Consider the following 12,600-nt stretch of genomic DNA (forward strand, 5'->3'; position numbering starts at 1 on the left):
TATTTGTATGATGTTTAGCAATTACTAAACCAAATAATAATGACTTAGTTATAAAATTCAATCAAGTAATCGGTTACGGAGAACTTGAAATGGAAAAGCAATGTAAATATGAGGAAGGTGATGATGTTCAACTAAGTCAAATGATTTAATTCTTTATCAAGTATTTAACAATACTTAATTTATAAAGTTATCAATTTAATTGTATTTATCAATTTATACTCATGTAGAAAGACTAATTCCCTTTACTAACTTCATTGAGTTGTTGTACTATAAGCATAATATGTTGCAATTATTTAAATTTGGTTGGAACCCTTGTGAAATGCTTTATACGATAGTATAGATAAACGCAATCAATTTAAATCTTTTGCGCGGGTTGAAAACATCCGAGCCCTTAAAGTTTGCTGCCCAATCCTGTCAAACAATACCTCCTCAAATATTTCCTCTGCATCTATGTTGCCTATATATAGTATCAATTAAATCACACAAAAGCATCATATGTTTAAAAAAATAGTAAAGTAGAAATTAAAAAAGGAAATACCAATAGGCCAAATAAATGTCTATCTCCAAATGAATAACTTTTCTCGTACCCACCCTTTTACACCTCCATATACATGAAGCTGCAAAAAGGAAAAAGACTATAAATTTATGAACAATTAAACAATACATTGGTAAATGGTTCCAGATACTATAGTCATGCAAGGGTACCTTGATGAAGTATGAAGTGTCTGTCTTTTTGTATTCAATAACCTGGGTGTATACTTTATATGTAATATAAAATCATAATTTGAAAAAAAAAACCACTAAATCACCAAAAACATAATAAAACATCAATATAAACTCATAGATTATGTAAAAGAAAACTGTTATCCCATTTGAATATTTTAAGAAACAAACCAAAGTTTTTTCGAATAAATGTTGAAATGGGTATAAAAGAACACACCTTTCCACCAAGATAAATAAATTTCATATCAACTTATCTCTTTCTTATCTCTTTCTTTTCGACTCTAACTCGCACAATAGTAGACAAAGGAGTTGATGTTGAGTGAAATGGTGAATTTATAGCAATGATAGGAGATTCCTTAATCGGTCAAATTTATTACATATTGATTGAAATTGGACCTTTGGAGTGCTTTTGCGGTTTATCCCAATAGGTTTCGTTTATTAATTGCATTTAAGAACCGAACTTATTATTGTATTATTATAATTAATTGTGATTATATTCTCATTTAATTATTTTTTTATTTTTTAATATTAATGTAGAAAGACCATTTCACCCCTTACTAACATCATTAAGTTGTTGTACCATAAGTATAAAAGATTGTAATTACTTAAATTTGGTTGGTATCCTTATGAAATGCTTTATAATATAGTATAGATAGATAGATATAGATATAGATAATTATTTTTTTTATTTTTTAATATTAATGTAGAAAGACCATTTCACCCCTTACTAACATCATTAAGTTGTTGTACCATAAGTATAAAAGATTGTAATTACTTAAATTTGGTTGGTATCCTTATGAAATGCTTTATAATATACCATAGATTAGGTTCTAGCATTAATGTACTGTACTATATGTTAATATGGTGTTTCATGCATTGCTTTGTTGCAAATTGTGTTGTTTTATTTGTAAATTATTATTATTATTTATAATAATCTAATTAATTTAGCCAAAATCTTGTTAATAATATATTAGAATATATATATATATATATATAGTTATTTTAATACTTTTATTATTTTAATATTATAATAATAATTCCTTTTTTTTACTGTTTAACTTTAATTTAATGATTTTTAGTGTCACGGGGTGGGATAAACTTGGTGTCAACCGGTACTGGTATTGAAAATACCGGTACGGTCTTGTTTGGTATCGGTACAAATAGTAATTTTAATATTTTAATAATATATATAGTTTTTTATATATTTTTATTATTTTAATATTATAATAATAATTCTTTTCTTTACTTTTTAACTTTAATTTAATGATATTTTTATGATACTTATGATCTTTGGGTTTAAATTTTATCTTAATCTATTAAATTCTGATACTAATATCATGGATAAGTTCTTAATATTTGATATCATTTGGATCCCTTTACCTATTTTTTTTATTATATGTTTTCTTTGAAAATATATTGTTGTGTTTTTATTACGAATTATATTTGAGCTACTTTTAATATATTAGTTACTTCGAAATTTAAATTTATGGTTACCTTGTCAAAGATCATTTTATAGAATAATCATAAGTTTGGAATAATTATCTTTAAACCAATTATTAAAACAAATTAAGATCAAAGTTAACTTTAAACTAATCTACCTTTATCTATAATATATTATTTAGTATAATGTGTTATTGATGATATTAATTTTAATGATTATTGATATATAATTATTTTATTTTATTTTTTATCTTATCTCTTATTTATTTAATATAAATTAAATGCAATTAATAGGATATTTATAGGATGATGCATTTAAAACAACCATAAATTTTGGTTTTAAAATAGAACATATAACTAAACTTTAGAATATATATAGATGATATAAGACAAAAGATATAATGAAATCAATTTAGAATCATAGCTAAACTTTTTATATAGTCATGTTGATGTAAATTAAATCTCATATCAATAGTCGACAAAAATTGTGACTTTTCATCACACAAGGAATCCCTGATTTTTTATTATTATTATTACTTGTTAAAGAATTTAGAATCCAAAGGACATATAATCATCAAATAGATGCAAAAGTGGATATATTGACTTGTGAATCATTCATTCTTCTCAAGTTAATAATTTGACACTATCAAAAATGAAGAGACAACAAACTGAAAATCTCTAAATATCATGCCTGCATTTTGGAATATTCAAGCATACAAGAAAAACTAATAATTAATCCACCATAATGCACAAACAATTAGTTTATGATATTGTTTGCATAAAAAAAACCTATTTAATATTATATGAATATTATAATAAATTTTGCTTCACACTATAGAAATATCATATTTGAATTCACTTCTTTATCCTATAGATTTGTTCAATTATTGTTCTATTTCAATTATCAATCCTAGCCGTTGGTTGCCAGACATCACCCTAAAACATATATGTATGAATTGTGAATCAATACACAAGACGTGGAGTGGTAACAAAAATTTCTTTCTCTATTTTATTAAGATAAATCCAATTAATAACACTTTCAAATTTAGTCAAGTTGAATCATAAATAATGTATTTCAAGTAACAAAATAATTTAGCTATCATGACATAATAATAACAAAAACCACGTATTGCATCATAATCTATTTCGATATGCATCAAAATGAATAATTCATTAAACAAAACCAAATCTGTAGACAAAGCTAAGAATATATTTCAGTTTTAAATTTTAATATTATAACATTGAATTCAATTTTAATACTTCAAACAACCATTATTGAAATTTTAATACTTCAAACAACTATTATTGAAATAACTGAAAAACTATTTTATCACAAACTAATAAAATAAATTAGTGGTATAAAATAATAATTCATAGCCAGTAAACAAGACATAGATTCAATCATCATTCAAGTTAGATACTTTAACGATATAATAAAATTATTAATTTTTTTTTTCAAAATTACCTGTTAAACAATTCTCAATAATTTACCTTGTTTAAGGATTAAGGTGGCCATGGATTCCGGTAGATTCCAAAGACTCAAAAACCTCACGGAAAACATGCCTCGGTCCTCCGCCTCTTATCCCGATTAGTTCAAACGCATCGGTCTATCGCCCTTTGAGCCGTTCGTGCTGATAACGTATTGTGAAACAACCTAACCTATTAGCAATATGAAGGGAAGAATAAGAAAATGAGATTGTAAATCTTATTGATTGATCTATCTTCACCATACACAAATGCCATTATACATATAGGCACATACATTAATATTAAAGGAACTAAAGAGATAGGAGTTAGATAAGTTATGTATGTGAAGAGTCACAGTATAAATGATACATTCATAACAACTTTCTTCTTTTATATATAAATATTTTTTAAAATGGTCCCTTAGTTTAAGTTACTTTTCCCACTTTAGTTTAAAAATAAAACTTTTTGTATTCGAGTCCCTAAGGTTTCATTTTTGTTGTCATTTCTATTCAATTGGCAAAGTGTTAAAATTTTCTGTTAACTTTTCCCCCTTTTATCGTTTTTCTCATTTAAATGAAGGGTATAATTGTCATTTTGTGCCATAATATATTTTAATTAAATAAGGAAAACAACAAAAAGGGTAGAAGTTAACAGTAAATTCTAACCTCGTTTGTTAATTGGATGAAAATGACAACAAAAATGAAACCTTAGACACCCAAATATAAAAAGTTTTATTATTAAACTGAACTAATAAAAGTGGTCTAAACTCCTAGTAGGCTATTTTGGTATTTTACTCATATTTCTTTCTAGACACATGCTAGCATGTTTTTAGCTCCATTCTACACACATGTTACCATGTTACGAACATTTCAAAAAGACAACGCAAACGTGTTTAAAGTTTAATGAAAAATCATATATACACTAACTTTTCCAACAATTTTATATCATCAAAGTAATAATCTTTTAAGGATCTATACTTACCACTATCTGATGAGATAAGTGAGAATATATCACATTAAAAAGCCACCTCTACTTTATACAGATTTTTTGGAATTTAAATATAGATTTCTGCTAATGAGTTGGGGGCTCGAAGCGACCAAAAGGGTCCCACTCTCCATTGTTGCTGAAAGCTGCGCTCGACGACGAACTGCAAGAAGTAGAAATTAAAATATCTAAACGGTTCTGGTGTTATGTATATAACTAGATTATGCCTCGTCCGTGTTTCAGTGCACTAAGTTGAATATTTCTCTCTCATAACATATACGTCTGTGTTTCGGTTACTTGTACATACTGCTTTTAACACGATCTTAAAAAAAACACACTCAACTAATTAAAACAAAACACTAAAATTTTAAACTATTTTTGTTTTAAAAACTAAAACGATAGAAAAACTAAAATTTTAAACTGAGGGCAAAATTGCAATTTTTCAAGACAAACAGGCGTATGCCAGGCGGCCACCCGACATTAATAAAAATTACACCGAGCCAACCAATTAAACCAAAACACTATCATAGTTTTGTAAAAAAGAACTAAAACGATAACATGACTGCAATTTTACACTGGTTAGGAAATCGTAATTTTATAGGGGATAAAAAACAAAAACGATGGCAAAACTGTAAATATAAACAGGGCAAAATTGTACTTTGGCTGCACCAATGGGGAAGTGCCAGATAGTTGCCTGGCACTATTCCCCTCCATGGAAAGTTTTGTAAAAAATAAAGAAACTGAAACGATGGCATGACGATAATTTTACACTGGGGATAAAATCGCAATTTTACATGGGAAAAAAACAAAAACGATAGCAAAACAATAAATTAAACTGGGGGCAAAATCGTAATTTGGCCAGGAGAAGAAAAAACAAAAACAATGGCAAAACTGTAAATTTAAACGACGCAAAATCGTAATTTGGCTGGACCAATGGATAAGTGCCAGACAGCTGCTTGACACTATTCCTCTCCATGGAAAATGTATTGTAATTTTTAATTGGGGGCAAATTCTTAATTTTGAGTTGTGGACAAAACCATATTTTTATTTTCAACGGGCAAAATCGTAATTTCAAACTGAGGGTACATTCGTAAATTTTAACTGGGGCAAAATCGTAATTTTATCCTGAATTGAAGGCAAAATCATAATTTTAAATTGGAGCAAAAGCGTGATAAAATTGTAATTTGAAAGGACGAATGGGAAAGTGCTAGGCCGGTGCCTGGCACTATTCCCCCACTTTCTATTTGTATGTATAGTAAATAAATAAATACCATTTGTAATCGATAATGCCCCTTAGCATTATATGTCTCATGTAATGTCCCATGTAATGGTTAATGGGCATTTCTCACCACATCAGCATTATAATGCCCCATGTATGGTTAAGGTCTGTTAATGCCTTTTCCTTCGTTATTTTCCATGTTTTTTCTTCTCATCGGACATTATTCTAGAAATGTCTCTCACTTTTCATGCCCCCATGATGCCTATAGGGATGGTGTGGGAGCGTTATCAAACCATTTCACGCTCTTATAATGTCCATTACGTATGCCCTATAAGTTTGTCATAGCTTAAATTAAATAACGCTTTTATCACTAGTTTCTAGCTCACCCTAAACTAGAAAATTTTTTACTACCGCTAAATTTCAGGTCGGGTCAAACAAGAAAAACTCTAAATATCTTCAATTATTTAAAGAGTAAATTACAAGTTTTGTTCTTTATGTTTGCCCCAAATTTCAGGCGTTGTCCTTTACTTTTAAAATTGATGACTTTTGTACTTAATGTTTGAAAATGTTGCACATTATGTCCTTTAGGGCAAACCCAGTTATAATTTTCAGTTAAGTTATGTCATGTGCACTGCACATGAGGGTAGAACGGTCATTTCACCTCTCCACTTGTATCCCCCCCCCCTTTTAATACCCAAATTTACTTCTCTTCAACCTTCATACTCTTCTGAACCAGCATGCCCTTCATCTTCAGTTTGGATCAATCATTCAAGAACAAGAATCATAATCATGATGAACATTTGAACTTCTACATCGTAACCCAACACCATTCTGCAGCACCACTTCGGTTTCGATAAGTTCAGAGCCGCAACATACTCTCCATCTTCAACATACTTTCCATCTTCATGAGAATTTGCAGTCAACAACCTTGGTGATTCCACATCATCTGTGTAACATCCCAAAATATAAAATAAATATATATGTATATGATTAAGATAAGAATGCATGTAAATAAAGATTTAGCCATAAATCGTAAAACTCAATACTTGATGGGCCAAACTTGGGCCAGTAGAAAAATGAATTAATAAAACAAAATTCTAAAACACAAACACACACATCAGTGGTGTGTGTGTGTCGACCAAGACTAGGAGAAGAACAAGCAAACCCTTAACATTCATAATTCTGCAAAATTGAAGTCTAAAAGTATGCATAAACTAAGATTCATGGTCGCCTAAGTGTTCCTAACACCAAGTAAGTCGAATTTTATGTTCTAGTGATGTTTGATGAAATGGATTATGTATAAATTGTGAATGTATTACGAAATTGAACATGAATGATAGTTAATACCAATGTGTAGATGATATAATATGCTTGATTTTGGTTGTATTGATGATTTGGGGTAAAACCCACTTGAATTTGTAGGATGACGAAGTTTAGAGAAGAATTATGTGTAATTAGTATAATGATAATGCTTGAAGTCATCTAGTAGAAGGCATTTTGCTGAGTAATTGTTTTAAAACAAGAAAAATTACATGTTAGGATGATAAACTATGAAGTTGGAACTTTGTTGTGATAATCCGTGGATGAGATGGAAAGGTGTGCTTAAATTGCTTGTACATTATGCTTTGTTCACAATACGCACACCAAGTGTTCGATGAAATGCCTTGATAGATTTAAACGTGACACGACATAAGTGTTTGCTAATTGATGTGTTATGATGATGATAAAAGTATATATGGTAAAATAGCATCAAAATATATAAGGAAGAATGCTTATGTAAGGAGTTGTACGAAAACTAAAGTGTGAAGTGGTAATCATGTAGGCGCAAAGAAGGAAGAAGGCACAAGCCATACCAGGGCGCAAGCGACGCAAGATCATGGTAAGTTCATATGAACTTCGAATACTCATAAAGTAGAATATGCCATTAGCTTTAGTTCATTGTTGAATTGTCGTAAAACTTAGAATAATGTAGTATGTATGATGATCCGTTATGAACGGGTCAAAATGAATGAATGAATAAAGGGAATTATGGTTGTATATGAGTCGATTCGTTGTAAATGGGTCATGTTGAATTTGAAGTTTAATATTGATGAGAAGGTCAAATATTGACCCATCATGGATGATAAAGTATGGCGAAGATTCTAGCTTTTGATTCGTTATGAACGGGTTGGATGGATGCAAGATATAGATGATGTAATGGTATGTGCAACCTCCGTTCCTAACGGAGATGTTAGTCGAAAGAAATAAATGATAGTAAGAATGAATTATTGCCATTATTTGTTAATGGGTCGAATAAAAAGGATGAAGTGTTTTTTTTTAAATACTATAATGTTAAGAGAGTTGTACTAATGAGTTTTACTTGTGTTTTTGAATGATAGGTAAATCCCATCTTTGAATATGGCGAGCTCGGATCGAACACACTACATTGCCCTTTATGCGCTTCCGGTTTAAGTTGTCTTTTGTAAATGGGTCAAAACACTTTTAGGATGTAACAGAGATAACATCTTTGCAACATATCACAAAACAACTATTGATCTCATTTAATAAAATAATGAACTCTAAAAACATATTAAACATACTTTCAAAAATAAATACTCACCCTTGAAGTTCGTTCAGCAGACACCTGGGAAGATTCTGAAAGGTTAACATTTTTAACTTCAGCTACTTCTTGAGTAACCTAAAGGATCGTAATATATGATATTATATAAAAAAGTGCAGAATCCAGTTTTTGAACCTCAAAAGAAAAATAAATAGATTGAAAAAAGTAATTTTATATACTACCTCATCAGCATTTTCATCACCATTACCATCTTCACCAACCAACTCAGCAATTATTACTGAATCATCACATGTTTTTTGCACGGTATAAAGACGATAGTCATTTTTAAGATTGAATTCTGAAACATCAATCTTAAAAGAGACCTTCTTATCAACCAATCGAAGTATCTCATGAGGGAAACATTCAGTATCATCGCATTCACCTGCCTTTCTCTTATGTCACTCGCCGCTAATCTAAGAAGCTTCTGAACATCTCTATCAAACATAACAAAAGAAACACTACCACTCTCATCCTACACCCAGACTTGCACCTTGTAACAACCCGCACTTTCGTGCGTTATTACTAGTCGCTATACTCGTTACGCCTAGCACCAGAGATTCGGATCATAACGTAACAATATCAGGTACATCGCTATATCGAAGTATAATCGAATAATTACGTATATTCTATCGCTATTACAAGCTATTTTTCGTAAATAATAACACTCACGCTGATGTTGAGTGAGGACCTATTCTGCCCTCCTCGATAGCCGTGAGGTGTCGAAACGTAAACAATCAACGCTAACAAGGACTTTCGGGTGAGTACCATGCCTCCAGCCATCATGACGATGATGGCAATACGAGCAAGTAGTGCCCCGATAATCCTTGTGGCACATCACGTCGAAGAACGCACTCGAAGGCACGCGTAACTCGATCATCGCACCGAATATTGAATATATAGATACGTATATACGACCCTTTTGTGATTAATTATAATAAATAAATAAATAATAATATAAATATATGGAAATGTGGCCCAAACTATCGTAACGCACCAAAAACGAGGATCGAAAGGCCTCCGTACGGACGGGCCAGCCGAACGGCTGGGCCAACCGATCGGACAGGCCAGCCTGCCCTCCTTTCCTTCCTCCTTGCCTATAAATACCCCTCACTCACCTCCAACACACTTGTTGTCACTGTTGCTGCTCGACCAATAGTTCCGACCCCTTTATCTCTCGATTTCTCGCGATTCTTGTAAGTTTTCAACTCGAATCTTGTACTTCCTTGATCTTTATGCATTCCTCCACCTTTCTATCTTTCAAATTCCAACTTTTAACCGTGAAATCAACGTATTTGAGGTATTCTAGGGTGATGTCATCATGGAGTTCTTATAAACTTCGAGTGTTGGCCTCATTCCACCAAGAACAACTCAAATATAAGGGATTTCCACCAGAATAAACAACCTTTTCACCACAGATCTACACATAATCATGAATAAAAGGTTTGAAGGATGGTTTTCCAACTTTCTTTCGACTCTTTTACTCTCAAGGCACTCAAAAATGGTGGAATCGGAGCTTATACCGACCTTCTACTCATTTCTAGTGTCGTGTTGGTCAAAGATCTGATTCCTAACGATGAGACAACCAATTTCGGGTTAAACAAAGAAAAACCGCCAAGAACGGCCAATTCTGAAGGAACGGGGTGATTCCCGTCCGCTAGAACAAGTCGAAATTGATGGAATTTCAGTTGTTTAGCACGTCACAGCAACGTCTCGACCCAAACCACCGAAAAACTTGCAAAAATTGTCGAATATAGCTGGCCAGGCTAGCCGGTCGGCCAGGCTAGCCGGTCGGACAGGCTGGCCGATCGGACAACCCATCCGATCGAACAGCCTATTCGATCGGACAGCCCATCCGAACGGGCCGGCCTTTGATCTAATTATCATCCGTTTCACATATTCCGTTATCATTTACCGCGCCATCAAACACTTATGTGATCAGTCTATAATCAGGGCATTCTCGGACATAATCCCGCCAATCCAAACCAAATACGCACTGTGAGTATACTTGACCCCCTTTTTTATCGAATTTTGGGTGTAACATACGTTCCTTATAAATCGAACTCATCAACGAATCATTTAATCAGTCAATTTATCACTTGCGAATAACCGTTTGCATAGATATACGTGATGCTAGTTACATATGTGCTAGGACTTATACTCGTGACGTCCCACCACGACTAGTATAGTACTATTGCGCCCGACGGGGTCTAGTTATGCCATCGAAGAATCGAGCATCGAGGACTTAGCTGGTAGTATTAGTTTTGTGAGTATATATGTCGTGTATTACGTCAATGCATGTGGAACATTCGCAACACTTTTAATCTATTATACTACTACATATCAAACCTGTATACTCTCCAATACTTTTGTATTGACAATATTTTAACGTATGTTGCAGGTTTAGTTGAAGTCTTCATCAAATCAAGCTAGGAAGTCTAGAAACTCACCTAAAATCTAGGTTGTCGGATTTGAATTGTTCGAGAGGACAAGGAATCCGTGATGACTTATGTGATTGTATTATTTGTTAGTATGGGATAACGAATGTAATAAATATTATCGCAATATAGTTGTTATGGATTCTCTTGAGCAATCTGAATCGCCTAGTGCCGCGCCCCGATGATTCCGACGTCGGTTGGGGTGTGACACACCTTGAACCTGAAATATATACAAATGCCTAAGTAAGCTCCAAAACTATATTGAAATATCAGTCTTACACTGATATTTACATAAATAAAATGATAAATAATCATCATTGCTTACTTTGTGGTGATGGATGTACATTCACCACGACATTTGGGACAAACCAAAGAAGTCGCAGGCAATTGAAGAATATCATCAGAAACATTTTCAACATTCTGTAAGTATTCACTTTTAGCCATGACCTTCTTGAAACACTTACGACAGGCAGGATAAAACCAACCATACTTGAAGGGGAAAGGTCCCAAAAACCTTGCACAAGTGCTTGAGACCATAACACAACCTCGTCAATAAGCTCTCTTTAATGGACCTTGCACGACCACGCACTGGTTCTACAAAGGGAATTAGAAAGAAATACAGTACTCAACAACCGCGCGCCAAAAGGAATTAATAAAATCCTTGTGCAAGCTCCTATACAACAGATAGGATAAAAATCCTAGCAACACTTCCATATAAAAAACGCCCAGACTTGGATAAAAGTAACTTCTCTGTTACCACAAAATTAGCATGAAGAAGAGCCACACAGGATTATAGCTGTATCCTTCTAGAAGGCTTGATCGTGCACCACCATTCGGTTATAACCGAATGGCCACGTGGCATCATCCCAGGCTCCCTCGAAGTCACGATGATGGCACCGAATTGAAAGAAGATCCAATCTTGCTCACTTACCACATGGCATTACCCCAGCCACCGATCACAACCACGATCCGTGTGCACACACTAGTTAGTGATTAAAGGAGAACGAAGTAACCGCTTATGGAAAAGCATTTTTCGTTAAGTTTTCATCAACAAATTTTCCCACCTAAACTTTGGCTATAAATAGAGGATAATTCAAGTACAATTTCTCAAGTTACTCACACTTCACTTACTATTACTTATTCTTCTTCGTTCAAACCCTGTACTTATTCTCATGCCGGAGGGTGGTCACGGAGAGAACCCCCATTCTCCCTGTGACGAGTCTAACGGCTGTTTGTTTTGCCCAGTTGTTGTTCAAGGAAGAAGATCAGTCACCCCCGAATCGAACGAGAAGATATAACCCTTTTATGCAGATTCAAACCCCCTGGTTCAGTTGATTCCGGTCAATTAAACCAGTGTTTCTTCAATACTCTTCTTGCACAATCTTAATTGTCGCAACCACAACACAAGACATTTCGGTAAAAACAATATATCCACTTGTAATCTATAGTTTGACAAACATGCAGGTGATAAACCAAACAAATAAACAAACTATATAAAAAGATGTGAAATCTTTTCTATCTCACTAATCTCATCAACATGTTTCCTCACACCATCTGTTACAAATTATTTATACAATGGAAAAACACTCCGAGACGATAGTATTGTTTGAGAAGTAGAACCACTTCCTTGTCCAAGTTTCAGTATAAGACTTTTCGATACCACAAATGATTAGAATTAGTATACAGATAACATGAAACAAAGTATTTGACTTGAAAATATATATACAGTAGAA

At 32.8% G+C, this 12,600-nt stretch overlaps 1 long non-coding RNA gene across 1 annotated transcript; it reads right to left on the reverse strand.

Annotated features, from left to right (window-relative positions):
• Positions 1-222: 222 nt before the first annotated feature.
• On the reverse strand, positions 223-783 carry LOC110909806. The gene is made up of 3 exons (XR_002575639.2): positions 706-783; positions 539-617; positions 223-448 (listed from the first exon to the last, which is right to left on the reverse strand). It is a non-coding gene; the product is annotated as an uncharacterized LOC110909806 (long non-coding RNA).
• Between the last annotated feature and the right edge of the window lie 11,817 nt (positions 784-12,600).

The sequence above is a fragment of the Helianthus annuus genome, chromosome 15, assembly GCF_002127325.2.
Source record: "Helianthus annuus cultivar XRQ/B chromosome 15, HanXRQr2.0-SUNRISE, whole genome shotgun sequence".
Taxonomy (NCBI): Eukaryota; Viridiplantae; Streptophyta; class Magnoliopsida; order Asterales; family Asteraceae; genus Helianthus; species Helianthus annuus.